The sequence below is a fragment of the Perognathus longimembris genome, chromosome 1 (assembly GCF_023159225.1).
Source record: "Perognathus longimembris pacificus isolate PPM17 chromosome 1, ASM2315922v1, whole genome shotgun sequence".
In the NCBI taxonomy this organism is placed as follows: domain Eukaryota; kingdom Metazoa; phylum Chordata; class Mammalia; order Rodentia; family Heteromyidae; genus Perognathus; species Perognathus longimembris.
In genome coordinates this window covers 10,851-38,442 of record NC_063161.1, presented here as the reverse complement: position 1 = coordinate 38,442, position 27,592 = coordinate 10,851, and the positions used below count along the sequence as shown (strand labels likewise).

At 42.3% G+C, this 27,592-nt stretch overlaps 1 long non-coding RNA gene across 1 annotated transcript; it reads right to left on the bottom strand.

Annotated features, from left to right (window-relative positions):
* Positions 1-14,601: 14,601 nt before the first annotated feature.
* On the bottom strand, positions 14,602-25,929 carry LOC125353515. Its single transcript, XR_007211341.1, has 4 exons — positions 25,918-25,929; positions 18,499-18,588; positions 17,254-17,257; positions 14,602-14,612 (listed from the first exon to the last, which is right to left on the bottom strand). It is a non-coding gene; the product is annotated as an uncharacterized LOC125353515 (long non-coding RNA).
* Between the last annotated feature and the right edge of the window lie 1,663 nt (positions 25,930-27,592).

The window sequence follows — 27,592 nt, the reverse complement described above, 5'->3', positions numbered from 1 at the left end:
TCCTAACCCCAAATGGAGATCCCTGCACTGACAGTGTCTCAGCCTTGCCCCACAGTGGCCGCACAGCCCCGCCCCACTCATCTTACTGGCCCCGCCCCTGGTGGCATCACGGCCCCTCCCCATGCAATCGCCACGGCCCCGCCCCTCATGACGTCACAGCCCCACCCTACTCCTTGGCAGGGTGGGGGGGGGCCCTGCAGAGCATGGGAAGAGGCCCTGCCTCACGTGGAGGGGATGGGAACCTCGGCCTCCACCCTGGGAGGGCGGGACTTCCGGGGAAAGGGAGAGGCGCGGGAAAGCCACAGCCAGGAGAGCCTCATGCAGCTGAGCTGCCACAGGAGCGACCTGCAGGCCCGCGGGCGGGAGGAGAGCGAGTCCCCGGGCCTGAGGACGGAGGACAGGAGGTGAGCTGTGGCCTGCGGACAGAGGAGGCCCCAGCCCCGGGCCTGTGGAGAATGGAGGCCGGGCGGCCGAGCCACATGTGGGCGGGAGAAGAGCTGAGGTCTGCGGAGCCGAGGCCCGCGGAGAGCAGCCTGGAAGCACTGCGCCTGCCGACCTTGAGGCGACTCCAGGAGATGATCTGAGCGTAGCCAAGGAAGCGGAACCTCCTGTCAGGTGTGGCGTGGGTGTGGGGTAAGTGTGACAGTGTGTGTGAGCATGGCCCGCCTCCCTGCTTGCTCGCTTGTGCCCTTCCTGTGGTGTCTTCAGGGTGCCCAAGCCCCGCAGGAAGGAGGTCAGGTCTGGCCGGCGCCATCTTGGTCACAGACATGTTTAATTTTAGGGTCTGGCATCTAGTCCTCATGGTGGAGGGAGGGAAGTCTGACCCCCAGGTGATGGTTGTGCCTGAATTCCTGGAGGCAGGTGTGGGCACTTTCCTTATAGGTGACTGAACTTGTCAGTCCAGGGCTTAGAAGGTAGAGTTGCGGGGCTTATTTGGCCATCACAGTACGAGAGGGGAGGGGTAAAATGGAGGAGGTCAAGGAGCTAAGCTTATGGGGGCATCCCAGCATGAGAGAGGCAGGGAAAGAGCCAGGAAGGTAGAGGTGCTTATGGGGCGTCACAGCAAAAAAGGAAGGGGCAAGGAGGAGGAAGTTAGAAGTCAAGGGGTGTGGCCTGCGCACTGAACTGGTTTAGGTCACTTCTGGGGGAAACAGACAGGCCTGCCAGAAGCTCCTTTCACTGGGAGTTCCATCGTTGGCTTTGGGTGTGGTCTGGCTTATGTGGTCGGTGGTTGTGCTGGGCTCTGTACACCCATCCCATTTGGCACCAGCAGCTTTTCTGTGTGGGGAAGCCTGGAGGAATGCTGACCGTGTGTAGATGCTGCTTGTGTGTGGAGAAGGCCAGACCCAGGTGCACTGGGCTGATCTTGAGGCAACTCTGGAAGACAAGCAGAGCTAGCTAAGCTTCCTGCCAGGTGTGGCCCTGGGCATGATGGTGGGGTGTTTGTGAAAGTGTGTGGAGAAGCATGGCCTGTCTCTCCTGTGTGCTTGTTTGTGGCTCTGGTGAGGCTAATCCTCAAACTAGGCCTCTGGATCCAGCTTCCAGTTAGTGCCCAGCCTTTAGCTGGGGCTTTCATTCTTGGCAGGCCCAGGCCACGGTTGTTGGGTGTCTGTGAGAGTGTGTGGAGAAGTGTGGCCTGCCTCTTGTGTTTGCTCGTTTGGGCCCTTCCTGAAGTGGCCTCGGTGAGCCTAAGGCCTCAAACCAGGCCTCCAGAGCCGGCTTCCAGTCACTGCCGAGCATTTAGCTGGCTTTCAGTCTTGGCAGGCCCAGACATGGTTGTGGGATGTGTGAAGGAGCGCCGCCTGCCTCCCTGTTGGCTTCAGTGAGTCTAGGCCTCAAACCAGTCTTCTGGAGCTGGCTCCCAGTCAGTGCAGAGCTTTTAGCCAGTGCTATCAGTCTTGGTAGTCCCATGGCATGGGTGTTGGTTTTTATTGCATGCCTGACCCTCTGTGTTTGTTTGTGTCCTTCCTGAAGTGGCTTTGGTGAGGCCAGTCCCCACACCAGGCTTCTGTAGGTGGCTTTTAGCTGGCAATTTCAGTCTATGCAGGCCCAGGGCATGGATACAGGTGAGGGACAGTGTGGAGAAATACGGTCTGCTTCTCCTGAAGTGGCTTGGGTGAGGACAGTCCCCAAACCAGGCCTCTGGAGCCGGCTCCCAGCCATTGTCAAGGTTTTAGCTGGCACTTTCAGTCTATGCAGGCCCAGAACATGGGTGTGGGGTGTTTGTGGTTGTGTATGGAGAAGTGTGGCCTTCCTCTCTTGTTTGTTCATTTGTGCCCTTCCTGTAGTGGCTTCAGGGTGCCTAAGCCCTGAAAGTAAGGAGGTCAGGTGTGGCTGGCGCCATCTTGGCCACACACATGTTGAATTGTAGGGTTTGTCATCTCTTCTTCATGGTGGAGGGAGGGAATTCTGACCCCCTGTTGATGGTTGTGTTTGAATTCCTGGAGACAGGTGTGAGCACTTCCCTTGTAGGTTACTGAACCTGTCAGTCCAATGCTTGGTATTAGGAGTTTCCTATTACCCTGTCCCTTGACTTTACCTTATTTATGCCCAGACAAGCACTGGTGCCATTACACCATGCCGCACATCTCCGTGTTTGCATCCTGTGTCCTGTCTCTTTGCTTATCTCTGGTCAACATGGTGTCCCAAATCTGCTCTTGGAGCTGAATTGGTTTGTTAGTATAGTTTTTGTTTTTTCTTTCCTCTCTGGCCTGTTTCCTAACAGTGATAAGTATATGTAGGGGCAGCTGGCTCTTGTAACCATTGGCTGCCTATAGACTGCTAGCATTCTAATAAAGACTCCAAGATTGGATCCTTCAAAATGTGGTTTTTTGATAATTTACATTATAACAGGCCCAAACCATGTTTCTGGATCCAGCTCCCAGTCACTGCAGACTTTAGATGGTGATTCCAGTCTAGGCAGGCTCAGGGCATGGGTGTGGAGGTATTTGTGGAAGTGTGTGGTGAAGTTCAGCCTTCCTCTCCTGTTTATTCCACATTTTACTTGGCATACCAAGATATTTTGTCTAGTTTTTGGAGCATGCCTTGACAGCCAGGCAAGCACCTTTATTCTGAGTTGTGTCCCGTGGTGGTCTCAGTGGGCCATCACTGCCCCCAGGCCTGGCGTGAGATCTGTCTCATTAGGAGCTGGATGGGGGTAGCAGAAGGCAGGAGCAGGAAGTGTGGTCTAAACGGCTTTTTCTTGTTTTTCCTTCTATCAGCCATGGCTCTGATCTCACTCAACAGAGGAGAGGCCTAAGTGTTGAGGATTGGAATGGTAGGTGTTGGATCTAGGTGTCCAGTCCAATGTAGGATGGGCTCAGTGGACATCAAGAAATCTTGGTTTGGAGAATATAGACCACAACCCAGGTCTTGCATACGGCACGGAGTTTAGGGTGGAGGGGATGTGTGGAAAATGTTTTTTTCCAGATGCCTGTAATCCTATCTACTCAGGAGGCCAAAATCTGTTGATTGCAGTTTGAATCCAGTCTGGTAGGAAAGTTCATGAGGCTCTTTATCACCAATCAGCAACAACAACATACCTCTAGTAGAAGCAGAGCTGTGGCTCAAGTGGTAGAGTGCCCATACAAGCCCCAGGACCAGCCCCAAAAGATTTTATGGGGCTGGGAATGTGGCTTAGTGGTAGGGTGTTCCCCTAGCAGTCATGAAACTCTGTGTTTTATTCTTCAGTACCACATACACAGAAAAAGTAGGAAGTAGGGCTGTGGCTTTATTGGTAAGAGTATTAGCCTTCAGCAAAAGAAGCTCAGGAACCATGCCCAGACCCTGAGTTCAAGCTCCATGAGTGGCAAAAACAGCTACTACTACAACAACAAAAGATTTTTATTTTATCATCATATTTATAGTTCTTATACACATTTATTTTTTGTTTATTTAAAATATTTTTTTTTTGCTGGCTGTGGGGCTTGAACTCTGGGCCTGGTGCTGTCCTTGAGCTCCTCAGCAGAACACTAGTGCTCTACCAATTGAGCCACAGCGCCACTTCTGGTTTTCTAGTGGGTCATTGGAGATAAGTGTTATGAACTTTCTTGCCTGAGCTGGCTTTGAACCTGGATCCTCTTGTCTCAGCCTCCTGAGTAGCTAGGATGACAGGAGTGAGCCACATTTTATTAGGCATACAAAAGTATTTCACTTTTGTGAGTTCCAGTGGTTTTGTGTTCTAGGGCCTTCCACAAGCTAGGCAAGTACCTCATCTCTTAGCCCTGGTTGTTTTTATGCCACCTTTGGTTTTCATGATTTCCAGCCTTTTTAGGCATTTTGAAGAGTGTCTGGATAAAATGTGTGGAGCCTGGAAGCTTGGAATCCTGAATAGAGGTTCTGGCTCTATAGCCCAAGGTAGAACAGTGTGGATGGCCCCGATTATAACCTGCTCTGGAGAACTCATGCCTTGCCAAGGCCCCTGGCCTCTCTTCCTTTCATGTCCATCCTGGGTCCTGGGTTAGGGGTCGGGGTTGGATTGGGTCATGGCGGTTGGATTGGGTCATGGCGGTTGGATTGGGTCGGGGTGAGGTTTGTGGGGTTGGGGTCAGGGGTCAGGGGTCAGGGCGCTGCTGATTCACACGCCTCCCTGCAGTTGCCACCCATGATGTCACCAGCCCTTGCTCATGCCTGAGTTCAAGCCCCTGACCAGCACAGAAAGATTTTTGGGGGTGGGAATGTGGGTTAATGGTAGGATGTCCCCCTAGCATTCATGAAACCCTGCGTTTGATTCCTCAGTACCATATACACAGAAAAAGCAGGAAGTGGTGCTGTGGCTCAAGTGGTAGAGTACTACCCTTGAGCAAATGAAGCTCAGGGACAGTGCCTACACCCTGACTTCAAGCTCCAGGATTGGCAAAAATAATTTTCATTTTTTTATCATATATGTCTTACACACATTTATTTATTTTTTATCTTATATAACTCCATAGTTGTTTATTTTGAAAATAATATTTTCTGAAATATCCTTATAATTTGAGGTGAGCTAATTGATGGTACACCAAAGGTACCTGTTTGCCTGGAAGTTACTAAATGCTGATGAAAGAATAGTTACAAACATATCATTACTGCACACCAACCTAATGGCACTCTGCAATTTTTAAAACTTCATGGCTGGTCAATTTTGATTGGACACTAGAGTTGCATGTGTATGGAAAACATTCTCTCCACTGACTGAAGGTTACTTGCATACAAGTGTACTTCCAATATAGAATTCAATTCTTAAATTCAAAGTGGCTCAAATTGGAACAAATAAGCTGACCCCCTTGAAATAAACTAAATACAAAGCAACAAGTAGTAAGAATACTAAAGGTTTATTCCACCAGTCTTCCTCTTATTTTGTGTTTTTTTGTAATTTGAGGCATGTTGTAGCCCAGGCTGGCCTTGAACTTATGATCCTCCTGCCTCATCCTCCCTAGTGCTGGATTTACAGTCACCACCATTCCTTGCTTCTATCTCAAACATACAAGTGTGCTCCATGAGTAAACTGAGTTAAAACGTTTCTGAGAGCAGAGGAGCTGCTATCAGTAGAGCTATTGTGACTCTATAAGAGCCCAGGTTAGCAAGGTACAAGGTAAGCAGGTGTACTGTGCAGTGCTAGTCATGCAACATGCCAAGTAGACCACACTGTCCAGGTCTTCCTGAGCTCAGGTCATTATTACTTCACAGGGTTGTATTTTGTTCTTCCCTGTTTCCTTGTTCCACTGTTTTATAATCAGGAGAAAATGAGAAGTTATTTAACTTCTTGGTTAAATAAAACTAATTTGTCACCTACAATTATGTTTAAGAGTAAGTCAGCTGAAGAAACAACAGGGGCTGGGGCTAAGGAAAGCTTCTACACTTATGCACAGGACTAGTGGGTGAGTTGTTGGCTTGGCTGTGGGCATTGCTAACCTAGTGGGCCTTCTCTAGGAAGGCCTTGCAACACTGGAGGGACTGCTGATAGACCAGCTCAAAGTCGGAGTCGTTTCCATAATAGGGATCTTCAATCATGAGTTGTTTTTGTGGATCATAGCTCCCAAGTAGTTCAATTTTAGCTTTGCAGTTTTTAACTTGATTACTTCGTCTTTGGTGACCTGTCTTGCCTTATGGGCTGTGCTAATGTCATGATTTGTTAGGCAGCTCATAGCTCTTGGATCTGGGGCACGACCCACGTTCCAGTCAGAAACAGCACCACTGTCAATGGCCCAATTATCTGTAATATTTTGGTCTGCTACAAGTTTTCTGAAAAGTGCTTCTACGATGGGTGACTGGCAAATGTTACCTAGACACACGAATATTACGGATTTTGGACTCTGTTCTGCTATCTTCCTGTGTGGTCGCTGGCGCCTACACATTTATTTTTAAACTTTAATTTATTTAAAATTTTTTTCTTTGCCGAATGTGGGGTATGAATTCTGTGCCTGGGTTCTGTCCTTGAGGTCTTCGGTTGAAGTCTAGTGCTCTACCACCTGAGCCACAGCACCACTTCTGGTTTTCTAGTGGGTCGTTGGAGATAACAGTCTTAGAACTTTCCTGCCTGAGCTGGCTTTGAACCTGGATCCTCTTGTCTCAGCCTCCTGAGTAGCTAGGATGACAGGAGTGAGCCACATTTTATTAGGCCTACAAAACCATTTCACTTTCTTTTTAGTGATTTTCAGTGGAATTGTGTTCCAGGGCCTTCCACAAGCTAGGCAAGTACCTCAGCTCTTAGCCCTGGTTCTTTTTATGCTGCCTTTGTAGGCATTTCGGAGAGAAAATGTACAGGGTGTCAGAATAAAATGTGTAGAGCCTGGAAGCTTGGAATCCTGAATAGAGGTTCTGGCTCTATAGCCCAAGGTAGAACAGTGTGGATGGACCCCATTAGAACCTGCTCTGGAAAAATCATGCCATACCCAGGCCCCTGGCCTATGTTCAAGTCTGCATAAAGTTTTCATTTATACTTTCATATCCATCCTGGGGCCTGGAGAAGGAGGTGAAGGCATGTGTGAGGAAGGGCAGCTTATCTTTAATGCTTCATATGTTGGTGCTGATCAAAACAATTTCAGTGACCCTAGGCCCCTGCCCAAGCCTCTGAGTCTTTGCTATGTATTCATTTCTGCTTTCGGTCTTGTCCTGCTCTGTGATTGTGAGTTAGGGGATGAGGGGCTGTGTGGAAAATATGTTATTTTTATTACATAGGTTTTACACACATTTTGTTCAGCATAGCAAAGCATATAAGTTTCTTTTTGGAGAATGTAAAATTTATTGTTTCAGGGCCTCCCACAACCTAGGCAAGCAACTCAACACTGAACCTCACCCCTTTAATATAACCCAGTCAGTTCCTTTATACTTGTTTTATTCAAGTTTTCTAGTAAGGACCTCCTGTGTGACTTTCTGTTTTGTTTTTCCCCTGTCGCCTATATAGGATCCCGCTTCCCTGGGGAGTAGTTCCAGCATGCCCATCATTTGTTGCCTGTTGACTTCTTCTGCCTGTAAGTACTTTGAGGGCAAAATGTGTCTAGTATCAGCAGAAAACATGGAGTATATACACTTAGAATTTTGAGTGTAGTATCTGGAAGTATGGCCCAATGTAGAAAAGTGGCTTGAATGACATCCCCTCCCCTGAAGAAGTGACACCCATTCAAAAACATTCTGAAGTTGGCATCACTGTCCGTCAAAGTTCTAAGACCCTCTAATCATTGAATCACAATCATATGCGGAGGCATCAGGGAGAAGGTGACAAGGATCTGGTATGAAAACATGGCCACTGGGTTTAGTTTATGAGCTGAGCAACCAGTGTGGCTGGGACTGAAGCAACCAGACCCTGGCTGGCCCTGCTCCAAGGTAATACTGGGCGATGGAGGGACTTGAAAGTGCCATGGTGTCAACAGGCAAATGGCCTCTCAGACCCTGACAGCTATTCCTTATGCTCATTAGTGCGCAGTTCCAGACAGGGACTCCATCTAAGTAGCCACACAGATACTTGGGGCCTCAATTGCTGCTATGAGGCAGGATGCAGAATGAGACTTGGCAAAACACAGATTTTAGCCATAAAGCATGCCATGAGGACTGGCTGTTTACTCCAGGTACTTGAACTCTGGGCCTGGGAGCTGTCCCTGAGCTGCTTTTTGCTTCATGGTAGCACTGTACCACTTGAACGACAGCACCATTTCCGGGCTTTTCTGTTTATGTGGTACTGAGGAGTCGAACTCAAGGCTTTATGCATGCTAGGCAAGCACTCTACCACTAAGCCACATTCTCAGCCCGAGTCCAGGGTTTTGAGATGACACTTTCGGCACATCTGAGGAGCAGACATTGTCGCCGTTGAAGCAACACAAGCATGGGCCTCACTTGATCAACAGTAGGGTTGTTTGATGGTAGAGAGTGGGGTGTCCCAGGCATGCACTGAGCATTGTAGACTCAGGCTGGATGCTTGGGCTGGATAAAGCTGAAGCCCGGAGATTAGTAGGTGCTATCATGGGTGACAGAAAATCTACAAGCCATTAAAAGAAAAGTTCGATAAATTGAAATCCTTTAAAGGAAATCAGTACAAACCTCCTAAGATTCCAAACGTAAGCTGCAAAACTCGTCAGACAAAGCACCCATTAATTCCTAAGTACAGAGTGTCAATAAATCAAGAAGAGAGCCAGGCACCAGTGGCTCACACCAATGATCTTCGCTACTCAGGAGGCTGAGATCTGAGGATCATGGCTCAAAGCCAGCGCAGGCAGGAATGTCCTTGAGTCCCTTATCTCCAATTAAATGCCAGAAAACCAGAAGTGGCACTGGCTCAAGTACACCCCCCGATGGACAACAGCAAAAGAACAGACCACTGAATAACCTGAGAGACACGTGGTCCAAACGTGAACAGGGAAGGAGATGCAACTAAGTGTTGAATCTCCTTAAATTGTATGTCATTGATTGTTCAACAGTGGCACAAATGACTGTTAATTCTTTTTCAGATTCATATGTGCAAATCCCCTGTGTTGATGGTGATTCTTAGGGACATTTTTGGTGTTTCATTATTTCTAGGATTGGCTTTATTTGACTAAGTGTTGGATTGTTAACATGCAAAATACAGTTGATGTTGGATTCTTCTAGACCAGCAGCTTTTACAAATTAGTACGCTGAAGAAAACTGCACTTGTGCCCACCTAGTGTCTCATTTAAGTGGCTCTCTCCTCTCCTATTTCCCTCTCTTTTCTCCTCCCCTCCCCTCCTCTTTTTTCTTTCTCCAGACATTGTATTGCTGCATTAGACCAGGGGTGGTCTCAAATTTGTCTTCTTGCCTCAGCCTCCCAACTGTTGTGGTTACCTGCATTTACCACCCTACCAGTCTCAATATTATCCTTCCCCCCCCTTCCTCCTCCCCCTCCATCCTCTCTGCTCCTCTTCCCCTCCTCTTTTCTGTCTTTTCTCTGTCCCCTAGATGTTGTATTTCTACATAAGACCAAGCTTATTTTGAATTTTCAATCAAGGCTTCCTCATCCTACTCAACTGTGGGGCTTACCTGAATTTGCTACCCTACCTGGCTCAATTTTATGATCTAAAATTTCCTGAAAAAGGACTCTTCTAGGGGCAGGGAATATGGCCTAGTGGCAAGAGTGATTGCCTCTTATACATGAAGCCCTGGGTTCGATTCCTCAGCACGACATATATAGAAAGGGTCAGAGGTGGTGCTGTGGCTTAAGTGGCAGAGGGTTAGCCTTGAGCAAAAAGAACCCAGAGACAGTGCTCTGGCCCTGAGTCCAAGCCCCAAGACTGCCCCCCCCCCCCCAAGGAACTCCTTTAGTTCTGTTTTAATAACAGACTTACCTGTAGAATAAAATAGAATGGGTTTTCATTTGAAAACATTATTCTCCCTCTTCTCTTCTCCTTATCTCCTCTGTGTCCCTGCCTCCTTCTTTTCCTCCTCCGCCTTCTCTTCTCCTCCTCTCCATTCATAACATGAGAACATACCTTAATTTTTCTTCACTTAATGCCAATCATTCTTCTTACAATTCCACCAAGCCTTATTCTTGGCCCTACAATTATAGTTTAAACTCTAGTTTACATTATAGTTTAAACAAAACAATTGACTGTGAATCTAGAAACAATTACCCGAAAAAGTAAAGAGGAGCTCCTAACTCCTCCACCCATACATAAAAGTATGGCTTTTTAATTAACTTTTTAAGGATAATGGTAATCTAGTGGCCTTAGGAGGCAAAAATTTGGTGCAAATCCAAGATAAAGTAACCTATAATGCTTACCCTATCATTTATATTCATATTAGCTATTCTTCTAAAACCCCTAACAAAAGTTTTAATGGGTCAACCAACAGTAACGTATCCTGATCAAATAGACTAAATCTATAAAATGAGCCTTCATTATTAGTCTGATTCCACTATTCCTATTCATCAATATAAAAAAAGAGACAGTCATCTCTAATTATCACTGAATAACTATTCACTCCACATAATTATACATAAGCTTTAAGTTAGATCTTTATGCTGTTATTTTTTTTTTATCTATAGCCCTATTCCTCACTTGGTCCATCATAGAATTTTCTACATGATATATACATTCGGATCCAAACCTAAATCGATTTATGACCTACCTCCTTATATTTCTCATCACTATGATCATCCTAGTCATAGCTAAGAATATGTTCCAACTCTTTATTAATGGGAGGGTGTAGGAATTATATCCGGTTTATTAACCGGATGATGGTATTGTCGAGCAGATGGTAACACTGCAGCTCTACAAGCTATTATCTATAACCACATTGGACACATTTGCTTTATTTTATCTATAGCATGATTTTATAATACCTGTAATTCATGAGAACTTCAATTTTTTTAATAAGTAATGAAACTGCCTTACCCTTACTGGGTTTAATTCTAGCAGCTACTGGTAAATCCGCTCAATTCGGCTTACACCCATGGCTTCCATCTGCCATAGAAGGTCCTACACCTGTATCTGGTCTACTATATTCTAGTACTATAGTTGTAGCAGGAATCTTTCTGCTAATTCATTTTTATCCCTTTATAGCTAATCTCCCAAATATTATATCACTAATTCTATGTATTGGGGCCATTACAACCTTATTCACAGCAATCTGTGCCCTGACCCAAAACGATATTAGAAAAATTATTGCATTCTCTACCTTAAGCCAACTAGGTTTGATAATAGTAACTCTAGGCATTAATCAGCCTTATTTATCATTTCTTCACATCTGTACACATGCATTCTTCAAGACTATGCTATTTATATGTTCTGGCGCAATTATCCATAACCTAAATGATGGAGTAGACATTCGAAAAATAGGAGGAATGGCCCCATGTCTATCATTTACAACATCTGCTCTAATTGTAGGTAGCCTAGCTTTAACTGACTGGCACCTAATCTTTGAAGCAATAAATCTGTCATGTACAAATTCTCGGGCCCTAATCATCACCCTAATTGCAACATCTTTTACAGCTATCTACAGCTCACAAATTATTTTCTGCGTTTTAATAGGACATCCACAATTTTTACCAATTAATTCCATCAATGAAAATAATCCAAGCCTAATTAATCCTTGGCCTTCTAATAGAAAGCATCTTCACTGGTTTCCTATTTTCCAACCTTATTAATCCTACCAACACCCAAAGTATAACTATGCCTATTATAATCAAATTAACAGCTCTAACAGTAACTATTGTAGGGTAACTGCAATAGAACTAAACTTTATATCATCTTATTTTAAATTATATCAAAAATCGTATTCATTCAACTCCTGTAACCTGCTAGGATTTTTTCCACCCATCACACATCGACTGGTTCCTAATACAGGTGTCACATTTAGCCAAAAATTAGCAACATCAACTATAGACTATACATGAACTGAAAAAATTATGCCTAATACTCTAGCTACCATTAATACATCTGATTCTAGCTCCGTGTCAAATCATAAAGGCCTATTAACATTTATTTTTCATCATTCATCTTATCCACCCTACTTCTACTAGCTATTATTAACTAAACGCCACAAGTAATTTCAATAATAATATAAACAGCTATAAATAGAGTTCAACCACCAACTACTATAATTCAACTCCCATAGCTTTAAATAGCCTCCACTCCAAGTGAATCTTTTTCTGAACTAGTAATAACATCTTCACCAAATGCTAAAATATGATCTAAATTATATAATCCACCTACACCTTCTAATCCCTCAAAATGCATAACAGTAATTACTAAAACGACTTCTAGTAAGATTCCTGATAATAGTAAAAATTATAGTCATAAATTTGAGCCTCAAATTTCAGGATATTCATCAGGTGATATAGCAGTTATATTGCCAAATACTAACATTCCTTCTAAAAAAATAAAAAATACAATCATACCAATGTAAGGGCTATCATTTAGAATTATTAGACCACACCCAATAGCCCCACTAACAATCGATCCTGCACCCGCGAAAATAGGTGAAGGTTTAACAGCCACCCCAACAAAACCTAAAACCATTAAGATTAACGTTAAGGAAAGTAAATTTGTCATAATTTTCACATGGACTTAAACCACGACCAATGACATGAAAAATCGTTGTTAATTCAACTATAAAAACAGCTTATAATGACAATCATACAAAAGTCTCACCCTCTCATAAAAATAGTAAACCCCGCTCATTGACCTTCCAACTGCCTCTAACATCTCAGGATGATGAAACTTTGCATGCCTTCTTGGAGTATGCTTAATTATCCAAATTTCTACTTGGCACTACACATCGGATACACTCACATAATTTTCTTCAGTTGCCCATATTTGCCGAGATGTTAACTATGGTTGATTAATCCGATATATACGCTCTAACAGAGCATCATTATTCTTCATTTGCCTTTATCTGCACATCGGACAGGGTATTTATCATGGTTCCTACCTCTACAAAGAAACCTGAAATATCGGAATTATTCTTCTATTCCTAGTAATAGCTACAGCCTTTATAGGATATGTACTTCCATGAGGAAAGATGTCATTTTGAGGAGCCACCGTAATTACCAATCTATTATCTGCAATCCCTTATATTGGCTCAGACCTAGTAGAGTGAATTTGAGGGGGGTTTTCAGTTGATGAGGTTTCACATTCTACTTTATTTTATCATTCATTATTGCAGCAATGGCAATAGTTTCTTTTATTTCTTCACGAAACAGCATCTAATCTCTAGGCATCCTATCTGATTAAGATCAAATAACTTTCCATCCTTACTACTCGTTCAAAGATCTATTACGAGGTGTAGCATTGCTAGCCTTCTTCTTTATGATCATTTTATTCTTCCCAGATGCCTTAGGAGTCCCAGATAATTATATACCAGCTAACCCACTGAATACACCACCTCATATTAAACCAGTATGATATTTCCTATTCTCCCACGCTATTCTATGCTCCATTCCAAATAAACTAGGAGGAGTAATTGCCCTGATCCTATCAATCCTAATCCTTGCCCTATTCCCACTCCTCCATACATCTAACCAACGTGGATTAATATTCAGACCTATTAGTGAAATCCTATTTTTAATTTTAGCCTTAGATTTATTTATTCTAACCTGAATTGGAGGACAACCAGTAGAACCACCCTTTATCATTATTGGTCGAATCACATCCATTCTCCTCTTTCTCCCTGTTGCCGGATTAATTGAAAAGAAAATACTTAAATGAAGACTGCTTTAATAGTATAAGAATTATATAGGTCTTGTAAACCTAAGACAAAGATTTTTATCTTCTTAAAGCATTCAGGGAAAGAATAGAATCCTACCTCCAACCCCCAAAGCTGGAATTCTTAATTAAACTATTCCCTGTACTTGGGAGATTTAATAAATTTAAACTGTTTCATGAGGCTTAATCTAAAACTCTCCAAAAAAGAATTACTGTTTATATTATGATTAATCGTTCATAAACCATAAAATGCTTATTCCTCATTATATTAATACATACATGCTTATAAGCAAGTAATAACCCCCGTAAAGTACATTTACATCCTATGTTATATCCACATTAAGTGCTTCACAATATGAATATTGTACAGTACAGTTAATGCTTGTCAACAATAATACCATACCCACATTAGTCCATTAAATTTCATTAGTCCTTGAACACATGGATATCCCCTACTACTTGTCTCTCAGTCTACCATCCTCCGTGAAACCATCCACCCACCCACTCGGCCTACCCTTCTCCCTCCGGGCCCATAAAACTTGGGGTTAGCTATTGTGATACTATACCTGACATCTGGTTCTTACCTCAGTGCCATAAAATTAAGATCACCCACACGTTTACCTTAAATAAGACATCTTGATGGGTTAGTGACTAATCAGCCCAGGACTAACATAACTGTTCTGTCATATCCCTGGTATTTTTTTATTTTTGGTATGCTGTGACTCAGCTATGCCGTCAAGGCATGGACGCAGTCAATTGATCTGTAGGTGGACTTACTAACATTCTCCAACCCCATAAGAATCAAGCCATTGACATATTAATGCTCGAGGACATGAAAAAATTTTGTACTAAAATACTACTCTAGTGCATACACAGAAATATTTATTCTTCCCCCCTTAGGAGATTAGCACATTATTAACACCCCCAATTTCCCTAAACATTAATAGATGCAAATACCAACATAGTCCTAATCTGAACTTACTAGTTGACAGTCAAACTCCTAAGGCCACCGTGTTAATGTAGCTTATAAGCAAAGCAAGGCACTGAAAATGTCTAGAAGAATTGTTTAATTCCATAAACACAAAGGTTTGGTCCTGGCCTTTTTATTTGCTGTAAGTAAAATTATATATGCAGATATCTGTACGCCATTGAATTTTACCCTGAAATTCAGTTAGAATGAAAGGAGTAGCTTTTAAGCTCTCAATATAACAATTGAAGCTTATAACGCCACGTCTAACCACACCCCCACGTGCTACAGCAGTGATAAAAAGTAAGTTATGCACGAATTGATAAACTTCGTGCCAGCCACCGCGGTCATACGAATGACCTAAGTAAATAACATTCGGCGTGAAGAGTGTTGAATTAAATATTCAGTAAAACTAAGCTGTAAAAAGTCCTAGCTTTTGTGAAAAACAATGTCAAAAGAAATTTTGTCTAATTAAAACACAAACTATAACACAAACTGTGATTAGATACCCCACTATGTATAGTTGTAAACATAAATAGGTTTAAAATAAGCCTGTTCGCCAGAGAACTACTAGCTACAGCTTAAAACTCAAAGGACTTGGTGGTGCTTTATATCCATCTAGAGAAGCTTTTTCTGTAATCAGTAAACCCTGATATACCTCACCATTTCTTGCTAATTCCGTCTATATACCGCCATCTTCAGCAAACCCTAAAAAGGCACACAAGTAAGTCCAATTATATTATATAAAAAAGTTAGGTCGAGGTGTAACTCATGAAATGGGCTACATTTTCTGGTCCAGATCATACGAAACCTTGTCTGAAATGGACAAGATAAGGAGGATTTAGCAGTAAACTAAAAATAGAGCAGTGAAGCACACACACACCGCCCATCTCCCTCCTCAATATTCGATAAAGATAAGTATATAACTTTTAACTACAAGAATTAAGAGATGAGTTGTAAAAAGGTAAGTGTACTGGAAAGTGCGCTTGGATTAATCAAAGCGTAGCTGAAGTAAAGCATCTGACTTACACACAGAAGACTTTAAAATACTTGAATGCTTTGAACTATTGCTAGCCTAGCCTTCCACAAACTGAATTATTATTAATGTATAAATTAAATCATTCACCCCTAAACTAGTATAAGAGATAGAAAATTCATTACTAGAGCTATAGAAACAGTACCGCAAGGGAAAGACAAAGTATAACAACGCAAAGATAGAACCTTTTACCTTTTGCATAATGGACTAACTAGAATAAATTTGACAAAAAGTGTTTTAGCCAAACACCCCGAAATCAGACAAGCTACCTTTAAATAGCTAACCAGAGCCAACTCGTCTATGTCACAAAATAGTGAGATAATTAAAGGTAGAGGTGAGAAGCCTACCTAGCCTGATGATAGCTGGCTGCCCAGCCAAAGAATTTTAATTCAACTTAAAATTTACCTAAAACATTAATAAATGTAAAATTTAACATTAATCTAAAGAGGTACAGCTCTTTAGAATTAGGATTCAAGTTTTTCTAGTGAATATTTAATTAATCATAGTTGGCCTAAAAGCAAGCATCGATTAAGAAAGCGTTGAAGCTCAACATGAGTTAAATATAAATATTGCTAAAACCTATAACAATTCCTAGAAATACACTGGGCCAGTTTAATTATATTAGATGCACCAATGATAGTATAAGTAATAAGAATAGTTTCTCTTGACATAAGTGTATATCTGCACAAATAAATCACTGATAATTAACATTAACATTTAATAAATTCCATATTAATCTTACACCCATACAAATCAATGATAATCCAACGCAGATATGTCACGATGGAAAGATTTAATAATGTAAAAGGAACTCAGCAAATACAAGCCCCTCCTGTTTACCAAAAACATCACCTCTAGTATTACAAGTATTAGAGGCACCGCCTCCCCAGTGACTAATGTTAAACGGCCTCGGTATCCTGACTGTGCAAAGGTAGCATAATTACTTCTTCCTTAATTAGTGACTTGTATGAACGGCATAACGAGGGCTTAACTGTCTCTTACATTTAATCCATGAAATTGACCTTTCCGTGAAGAGGCGGAAATTAATAAGACGAGAAGACCCTATGGAGCTTAAATTACTTTCTACTAAAAACAAACTCACTCTAACAGGTAAACAGTAACAAGCTAGGAAGAAAATTTTGGTTGGGGTGACCTCGGAGAAAAAATAATCCTCCGAAAGACCTAGACCTGGATTTACAGGTTGAGGTTAATTTACGTCATCTTTGATCCAGAGTTTCTGATCAGTGGACCAAGTTACCCTTGTGATAACAGCGCAGTCTCATTAAAGAGTCCCTATTGATAATGAGGTTTACGACCTCGATGTTGTATCAGGACTGCAGCAGCTATTAAAGGTTCATTTGTTCAACGGTTAAAGTACTATGTTATGTGAGTTCAGACCGGAGAAATCCATGTCGGTTTCTATGTATTTACTATTTCTCCAGAAATAAGGCCAACTTCCAGAGAAATAAGGCCAACTTTCCCCAAAGCGCCTTAATGCTTAATGATTTATTTCTTAATTAAATTAGCATGCCCAAAATAAGTTCTAAGATAACGAACTGTTAAGATGGCAGAGCTCGGCAATTGCAAAAGATTTAAAACTTTATCATCAGAGGCTCAACTCCTCTTCTTAACAGCATGGTTATTTTAAATTTCCTTGTGTTACTCCAATTTTATTACCAATAGCCTTCTTAACCCTACTAGAACGCAAGATCCTAGGCTATATACAATTACGAAAAGTTCCTAACATCGTAGGTTCATACGGTGTTTTTCAACCATTCGCGGATGCTTTAAAACTGTTCATTAAAGAGCCTATACGCCCAGCCACTTCATCCTTAATTCTATTTTCAATTTCCCCTATTTTAGCATTATCCCTATCCCTATCCCTATGAATTCCCCTTCCAATACCACATCCACTAATTAACATAAACGTAGGATTTTTATTCATCTTAGGAGCATCAACCATATCAGTATATTCAATTTTAGGATCAGGCTGAGCATCCAATTCAAAATACGCTATATTTGGAGCATTATGAGCTATAGCTCAAACCATTTCATATGAAGTAAGCCTAGCAATCATCCTACTATCAACAATACTATTAGCTGGACCATTGTCAATATTATCCCTATCAATGTCTCAAGAATATATCTGAATAATTGTCCCAGCATGACCCCTAGCTATAATATGATTTATTTCCACACTATCTGAAACAAACCAAGTTCTCTTTGACATAACCAAAGGTGAATCTGAACTAGCTTCAGGCTTCAACGTTGAATATACTGCAGGACCATTTGCCTCATTCTTTATGGCAGAATATATAAATATCATCCTAATAAATTGACTAACTGCTATTTTATTTTTGGTCCAACCTACTCAACACTCAATACAGAAATGATAACTTCAAACCTAGTTGTAAAATCATTAATTCGAACAACTTTGTTTCTAATGATCCGAGCATCATAACTACATTTCCGATATGACCAACTTATGCATCTTACGACGAGCATACCACCGCCAATATAGAAACATGTCTGACAAAAGTTACTTTGATAGAGTAAAACATAAAGGTTATATTTCTTTTATTTCTAGAATTTTAGGACTCGAACCCAACCTAAGAACTCAAAATTCTTCATGCTACCAATTACACTAAATTCTAGTAAGATCAGCTAATTAAAACTATCTGGCCTATACCCCGAAAATGTTGGTTTTAGCCCCTCCCACACTAATTAATATTGTTGTATATTCATTAATTATATTTACAATCTTTATTGGAACCATATTATTTCTCACAACCTCACACTGAATATTCATATGAATAGTACTAGAAATGAGCATACTAGCAATTATTCCTATAATAATTTACAACAATAACCCATGCTCAACAGAAGCCGCCACAAAATATTTCCTAACACAAGCAACAGCATCAATAATCCTTATATAATATATCCTCAATAACCTTGATTCATCTGGGCAATGAAACATAGTTGACCTAAAAGACAACCTATGCCAATATATGCTACCAATTGCCCTAGTCATAAAACTTGGCTTAGCCCCATTCCACCTTTGAGTACCAAAAGTTACCCAAGGTATTCCACTATTCTCTGGTATTATCGTACTAACATGACAAAAACTGGCCCCAATCTCAATTATATACCAAATGGCCAACAACCTAAATGTAAACATAATGTTTATAGCTATATCATCAAATTTTTTTTTTTTTTTTTTTGCCAGTCCTGGGCCTTGGACTCAGGGCCTGAGCACTGTCCCTGGCCTCTTTTTGCTCAAGGCTAGCACTCTACCACTTGAGCCACAGCGCCACTTCTGGCCATTTTCTATACGTGTGGTGCTGAGGAATCGAACCTAGGGCTTCATGTATGGGGAGGCAAGCAGTCTTGCCACTAGGCCATATTCCCAGCCCTATATCATCAATTCTTATTGGGGGCTGAGGAGGTCTTAATCAGACTCATATATGAAAAATCCTAGCATATTCATCCATCGCCCATATAGGATGGATAGCAGTAGTAATAATGTATAATTCCACTGCAATAACCCTTAACTTATTTACATCATACTTATAATTAACCTCTTCATCTCCCACCTCTCTAACCATAGCATGAAATTCTACCCCATTAATTAATTATGCTGGTCACACATACCATTAGGAGGACTACCCCCACTAACAGGATTTCTACCTAAATGATTTAATATCAAGAAATAGTGTCAAACAAAAATATTAGAGCAAGTATATTTATAGCCATATCAGCCCTACTAAACCTTTACTTTTATCTTCTACCAATCTATTCCTCTGCCCTTACATTATTTCCCCTTCCAAATAATAACAAATTCATATGACAAATAATTACAAAAGCTTATGACCCATCCCAACTTTTCTTTTTCTATCCTCAGTATCACTCTCCCTATCTCCATTGTTGTACTGAATATATTAGAAATTTAGGTTAATCAAAGACCAAGGGCCTTCAAAGCCTTAAGTAAACACTCAATTTTAATTTCTGTCTCTAAGGACTGCAGAACTAATACTACATCTTTTTTTTTTTTTTTTTTTTGGCCAGTCCTGGGGCTTGGACTCAGGGCCCTGGCTTCTTCTTGCTCAAGGCTAGCACTCTGCCACTTGAGCCACAGCGCCACTTCTGGCCATTTTTTGTATATGTGGTGCTGGGGAATTGAACCCAGGGCCTCATGTATACGAGCAAGCACTCTTGCCACTAGGCCATATCCCCAGCCCCTAATACTACATCTTATGGACGCAAACCAATTGCTTTTTTAAAGCTAAATCCTCACTAGATTGATAGGAATCAAACCTACGAAATGTTAGTTAACAGTGAAATACCCTAAATCATCTAGCTTCAATAAAGAAGGCGGGAGAAGTCCCAGTAGGATTGAAGCTGCTCCTTTGAATTGTCAATTCAATATGAAATTTCACCTCAGGGCTATGATAGAAAGGGCTCTACCCCTATAATTAGATTTACAGTCTAATACCTTACTCAGCCATTCTATCAATACTTTTTATTAATCATTGATTATTTGCAACACATCATAAAGACATTTGAACCCTATACCTTATATTCGGAATGAGCCGTAATAGTAGGCATGGGTCTAAGCATTGTCATCTGAGCTGAACTTGGTGAACCAGGAGCTGTATTAGCGGATGGTCAAATCTACAATGTAGTTGTCACCGCCCATGCATTTGTCATAATTTTCTTTATAGTTATACCAATAATGATCAGAGAGTTCGAAAACTGATTAGTGCCATTAACAATTGGAGCACCTGGCATTTCCTTGTATGAATAACATAAGCAATTCTGTGATCTAAAAGTTCTTGAAAAGGCACATTTTTAGTAGCTACAGACTTACCTGAAGAATAAAATAGAATGGGATTTCGTTCCCCCTTTCATTTGAAAACTCTCCTTTTCTCCCCTCCTCCACCCCCGCCCCGCCCCCTCCTCCATTCCTCCTCCTCCCCCTCCCCGCCTCCTCTCCTGTTCCTCCTCTTCCTCCTCCCCACTCCCCTCCCTGTGCCTCCCTCCCCTCCTCCTATTTTCTGTCTTTTCTCATTCCTTTCTTTTTTTCTCAAGAAATTCTATTTGTATTTCTACGTTAGACCCAGCCGCTTTTGAACTCAATCTTCCTGCCTCAGCCTACCAACTGTGGGGCTTACCTGAATTTGCCACCCTACCTGTCTCAATTTTATGATCTAAAAGTTCTAGAAATGGTACTTTTTTAGTTCTGTTTTAGTAGTTAGAGACATAGCCGAAGGATAAAAAAATAATGTGATTTCATTTCACTTTTCATTTGAAAAGCATTCCCCTCTCTTCTCATCTCCTCTCTGCTCCACCCCTGCCTCTTGTGCCTGGCCCCTGCCTCTACCGCCCTCGCTTCCGTCTCCTCCTCCTCCCCTCCACTCCTCCTCTTCTCTGTTTTCTCCTGACATTCTATGTTTGAGGCACATGTTAGCATTCATGATTCAATACCCGTGTGCTTTAGAATGTGTCTCTGACAGCCTTCAGCTGCTGTGGGCGTTCTTTGATCAGTGCTTGCCCCATCATGGTTGATGGTGTGCTCCCTCTGCACACACATGTGAGTGTACGGGCAGTGACCAAGTGCTGTGTATCTCTGTTTAAACTTGGAGACCCCTTTAAGCATGGATGGCAAAAGAAGGCCACCTATGTCCAAGGATGCAGAAAACTGGTAAGTCACGGAGTGGGTTGGGTTTGGTCTTTAAGTAATCGGGTTGTAAGGTGTCTGGGGTTAGTGGTAGGTGTTTTCAGGTCTTAGAGCTACTGTTTTCAGGGTTGGTATGATTGAGATTAGGGTTCAGGTATAGGGTTGTTGATGTTAAGGATATGGTTAAGGCTGGGTGTTTTTAAAGATACTCAGGGTGTGAATTACAATTTTTAGTTCAGAAAATCACATTACATTCTCACATCACATTACGTCACATCATCACATCACATCTCATCCTCTTTTCACGTCACATCAGCACATCATGTTTTATCATCTATTCATATGACAGCATGTCACACCCTCACATATCATACCACACCATGTCATCATATCACGTACCATCATCACATCACGTCATACCATCACTTCATATCACCAAATCACGTCACATCATCACATCATGTCACCAAGTCACAGGACTCCATCACATCATATGACATCACATCTCATATAAAGTCACATCTTCACATAACACTATCAAATCACGTAATATCATCACATCACACCATCATATCTTGTCACATTACATCACATCACATCACATCACATCACAGCACCACATTTGGTCACTTCATATCATCACAACCCGTGACATCATTCCACTTGTCACTTGAAAACTGCCTCTTTCCTCTCCGCTCCATCCTCCCCTCCCCTGCTTTCCCACTCTACCCTTCCTCTCCCCCTCTCCTCCTGCCTCTCCGCCTCTCTCCTCCTCTACTCTTTCCCCTCCTCCCCTCTCCTTCCTCCCTTCCTCTCCCCTCTCCTCCCCCTTCTCCTCCCCCTTCTCCTCCTCCTTCTCTTCTATGTCTTCCCATCCTTCTATTTTGTATCTTTTCTCTTTTATTTTTCCTCCAGATTGTATTTCCACACTAGAGCAGGCCTGTTTTGAACCCCCGCCCCGCCCCCTCCTCTATTTCTCCTCCTCCCCCTCCCCGCCTCCTCTCCTGTTCCTCCTCTTCCTCCTCCCCACTCCCCTCCCTGTGCCTCCCTCCCCTCCTCCTATTTTCTGTCTTTTCTCATTCCTTTCTTTTTTCTCAAGAAATTCTATTTGTATTTCTACATTAGACCCAGCCGCTTTTGAACTCTCAATCTTCCTGCCTCAGTCTACAACTGTGGGGCTTACCTGAATTTGCCACCTTACCTGGCTCAATTTTTAGTAACAAGAGACTTACCTGTAGGACAAAGTAGAATGGGATTTCATTCCCCTTTACATTTGAATACTTTTATTCTCTCATTTCCTCCTCTCCTCTTATGTCCCTGCCTCCAACCACTCCCCTCCTTCTCTTCTCTTTTTTTTCTCCTCTGTTTTCACCAGACATGTTTGCGGTACATGTTACTATTGATGATTCCAAACCCATGTGTTTTAGAATGTGTGCCAGGCCACTCCAATGGCATTCATCAGTTGTGGTGTTGTTTGATCAGAGTCCTTGCTCTACCACGCTTGATTGTGTGCTCCTGTTGTGCCTAACTTTGTGTGATAATGGAGACTTGAATAAATGGTCAGCTGTGCTTTCACTGTGTTCATGCACCTGCTTTGCCTACACATGTGAAGGTATGGGTGGGGAATCGAGTGCTTTGTGTCTCTGTGTGTAAACTTGGACACCCCTTAAGCATGTTTGACAAAACAAGGCCAACTACCTCCAGGGATGCAGAACATTGTCTGGTAAGTCACGGAATGGGTTGGAGTAGGGCTTTAGTTTAAGGAATTGGGTTGTTAGTTGTCTGGGGTTAGAGGTGGGGGTTTCAGGGTTTACGGCTTTTTTCAGGATTTGTATAATTGAGAGTAGGGTTCAGGTATAGGGTTGTCGATGTTCAGGATAGGGTTAAGGCGATGTCAAGGATACTTGGTTTGAATTATAACTTTTAGTTATGCTGCAGAAAAGTAGATTACATCTCCACATTATGTCACATAATTACACGCTACATAATCACTTCACATCATCACATCATCACTTCACATCACACCATCACTTCACATCACCAGATCCCATCATATCACCAGATCACACCACATCACCAGATCACTTCACATCATCATGCCACATCATCACAACACATCACATCATTCCCCTTTTCACTTGAAAACTGCCTCTCTCCTCTCCGCTCCTTCCTTTCCTCTCCCTCTCCTCCCCCTCCTCCGCCTCCATTTCTCCTCCTCCCCTCACATCCTTCTTTTATATTTTTTCTCTTGCTTTTCTTTTTCCTCCAGACATTGTATTTCTATGTAGGACCAGGCCAGTTTTGAACCCTCAATCTTCCATCCTCAGCTTTTCAACGGTGGGGCTTACATGAATTTGCCACCCTACCTGTATCCATTTTATGATCTAAAAGGTTCTGAAAAGGTGCTTTTTTAGTTCTGTTTTAGTAGCAAGAGATTTACCTGTAGAGTAAAATAGAATTTGATTTTATTCCCCTTTTCATTTGAGAACTTTGCTCTCTCCTCACCACCTCCTCCACCCCGGCCTCCTTCACCCAGGCCTCCTCCAGTTCCTCATCTCCGCTCCTTGTCTTTTCTCTTTTTTGCAGACATTTTATGTTTGTGGTACATGTTAGCATTCATGATTCCAAATGCATGTGGTTTAGAATGTGTGCCAGGCCACTCAGATGGTCTTCAGTTGTTGTGTGGTTGTTTGATCATAGTCCTTGCCCTGCCGTGCTTGATGGTGTGCTCTGGCTGTGTCTAACTTTGGGTGCCAATGGCGACTTGAAAAAGTGGTCAGCTATGCTTTCACTGTGTTCATGCACCTGCTATGCCCACACATGTGAGGATATGGGTAGGGGATGGAGTGCTGTGTATCTCTGTGTGTAACGTTGGACACACCTAAAGCATGCGTGACAAAAGAAGGCCACCTACCTCCAAGGATGCAGAGCACTGTCTGGTAAGTCACGGAGTGGGTTGGGTTGGGCTTTGTTTTTAGGGATTGGGTTGTTAGGTGTCTGTGGTTAGAGGTAGGGGTTATGCTGCAGAAAAACAGATCACATCATCTCATCACATCACCACATCATGGCACATCCTCAAAGCACATCACATCCTCAGATCATGCCACATCGCCACATCATCACATCACATCAGGCCAACCATACCTGAATGTGCTACCCTACCTGGCTCAATTTTTTGACCTAAAAGTTCTTGAAATATCACTTTTTTTGTTCTGTTTTAGTATCTAGAGACACCTGAAGAATAAAATCGAATTTGATTTCAGTACCCTTTTCATATGAAAACTTTGTCTTCTTTAAGGTATTGGTTTTTTAGGTGTCTGGGGTTAAGAGTTCTTAGAGCTAGTGTTTTCAGGGTTATGATTGAGATTAGAGTTTTTGTGTATGGTTGTCGATGTTAAGGATAGGGTTAAGTTGGGTGTTTAGGATACTCAGGGTGTTAATTACAATTAAGTTTTTAGTTTTGCTGCAGAAAAACATCACATCACATCAAGTCATCACAGCATGTCACATTATCACATCTCATCATGCCTACCTTATCTGAATGTGCCACCCGACCTGGCTCAATTTTATGATCTAAAAGTTCGTGAAAAGGCACTTTTTTAGTTCTGTTTTAGTAGCTACAGACTTACCTGTATAATAAAACAGAATTGGATTTAATTCCCCTTTTCATTTGAAAACTGTATTCTCTCTTCTGCTCCTTCTCTTCTCCTTTCCTTTTGTCCACTCTTCTCCCCTCCCCTCCGTCTCTCCTCTTCTTCTCTTCTCTGTTTTATCTCCTGTTTTCTCCAGACACTATATGACTGAGGTATTTGTTTGAAGGATTCCAAACCCATATTCCAAACCCATTTTAAAATGTGTCACGCAACTCCGTTGGCCTTCAGCAGTTATGGGGTTGCTTGATCAGAGTGCTTGACCTACTATGTTTGATGTTGTGCTCCTGCTGCACACAACTTTGGGTGACAATGGAGACCTGAGTAAATTGTCAGCTGTGCTTTCACTGTGGTCATGCACCTGCTATGCCTACAAACGTGAGGGTATGGGTGGGGGATCGAGTGCTGTTTATCTCTGTGTAAATTTGGGCACACCTTAAGCATGCTTGACAAAAGAAGGCCATCTATCTCCAAGGATGCAGAACACTGTTAAGTCACGGATTGGGTTGGGGTTGGGCTTTTTTGTAAGGAATTGGGTTGTTAGGTGTCTGTGGTTAGAGGTAGGGGTTTCAGGTCTTACGGTTACTCTTTTCAGGATTGGTATGATTGAGATTAGGGTTCAGGTGTAGGGCTGTCGATGTTAAGGATAGTGTTAAGGTTGGGTGTTGTTAAGGATACTCGTGAGTTACAATTTTTATTCATGTTGCAGTAAATTAGATTACATACGTCACGTCACATCGTCACATCATTTCACAACCTGCAATCACATCAACACACATTTCTCATCATACCTTGTCATATCACAAGTCACATCCTTACATAACATATCACATCTCATCACATCATTTCACGTCACATCACATCATGTCACACCATCACTTCATTTCATCAGATCACGTCACATCACATCATATCACCAAGTCACAGGACTCCCTCACATCATATGACATCACTTAACATCATCATATAAAGTCACATCTTAACATCACACTATCACATCACATCCTCAAATCATGTCACAACACATCACGTCACAATATAATACGTCACATCTTCATAATACACCATCATATCTTGTCACCTCACATCACACCATCACTTCAGGTCACATCATATCCTCCGTCATCATAATACATCACATCATTCCCCTTGTCACTTGAAAACTGCCTCTGTCCTCTCTGCTCCCTCCTCCCCTCCCCTGCTCTCCCATTCCCCTCCCTTCCTCTCCCCGTCTCCTCTTTCTCCTCTTCCCCCCTACTCCCCTCTTTCCCCTTTTCCATTCCTCCTCTCCCACCCTTTTCTTTTCTATCTTTTGTCTTTATTTTCTTTCTCCTCCATACGATGTATTTCTACATTAGACCGGGGGGGGGGGTCCTGAATTTCAATCTTCTTGCCTCTGCCTACCAACTGTGGAGCTTACCTGAATTTGCCACCCTACCTGGCTCAATTTGACTTAAAAGTTCTTGAAAAGGCACTTTTTTAGTTCTGTTTCAGTAGCAAGAAACTTACGTATAAAATAAAATAGAAAGTTATTTCATTCCCATTTGTTGGGCTCGTTAGCCTCTCCCGGCTCCGGTACTTACTTCTTTCTTTCCACCCTCCCTTTCACGCCCTCTCCCCTAGTCATCCGACCCGCAGATAAGCTAGGGTGAAGCGGGGGAGTCAGCACCGACCTGTCGTGCATGAGGCCTGGCCGAGAATGTATGCCTGTCTCCTTACCACGAAAGTCTGGGCTGGGGGAGGGGCATCAAGCTCCTTCCATCAAGGAGAAAGACCGATCCCAACACCCATTTTCATTTGGAAACTGTATTCTCTCCTCTCCGCCTCTGACTCCTTTTCCTCTTCCTCCCCACCACTCCTTCTCTTCTCTCTTTTCTCCAGACGTGTTATGCTTGTGGTACATGTTTGCATTCATGATTCCAAGTCCGTGTGGTTCATAATGTGTGTCAGGCCAATCCGATGGCTATCAGCAATTGTGGAGTTGTGTGGGTTGTTGATCAGAGTCCTTGACATACAATGCATGATGGTGTGCTCATGCTGCGCCTAACTTTGGGTGACAATGGAGACTTGAAAAAATGGTCAGCTGTGCTTTCACTGTGTTCATGCACCTGCTCTGCATACACATGTTAGGGTATGGGTGGGGGATCAAGTGATATGTATCTGTGTGTAAACTTGGAAACCCCTTAAGCATGTTTGAGAAAATAAGGCCACCTACCTCCAAGGATGCAGAACACTGTTAAGCAATGGAGTGGGTTGGGCTTTAGTTTAAGTACTTGGGTTGTTAGTGTCTGGGGTTAGAGGTAACGGTTGGAGTTCTTAGGACTACTGTTTTCAGGTTTGGTATTATTGAGATTAGTGTTCAGGTGTAGGATTGTCTATATTAAGGATAGGGTTAAGGTTTGGTGTTAAGGATACTCAGGTGTGATTTACAATTAAGTTTTTGGTTATGCTCCAGAAAGATCACATCATCCCATCAACTGACCGCATAACATCCTCATATCCCATCACATTCTCAGATCACGCCACATCATCACATCACGCCAACCTCACCTGAATGTGCTACCCTACCTGGTTTAAATTTATGACCTAAAATTTAGTTCTTGAAAAGGCACTTCTTTAGTTCTGTTT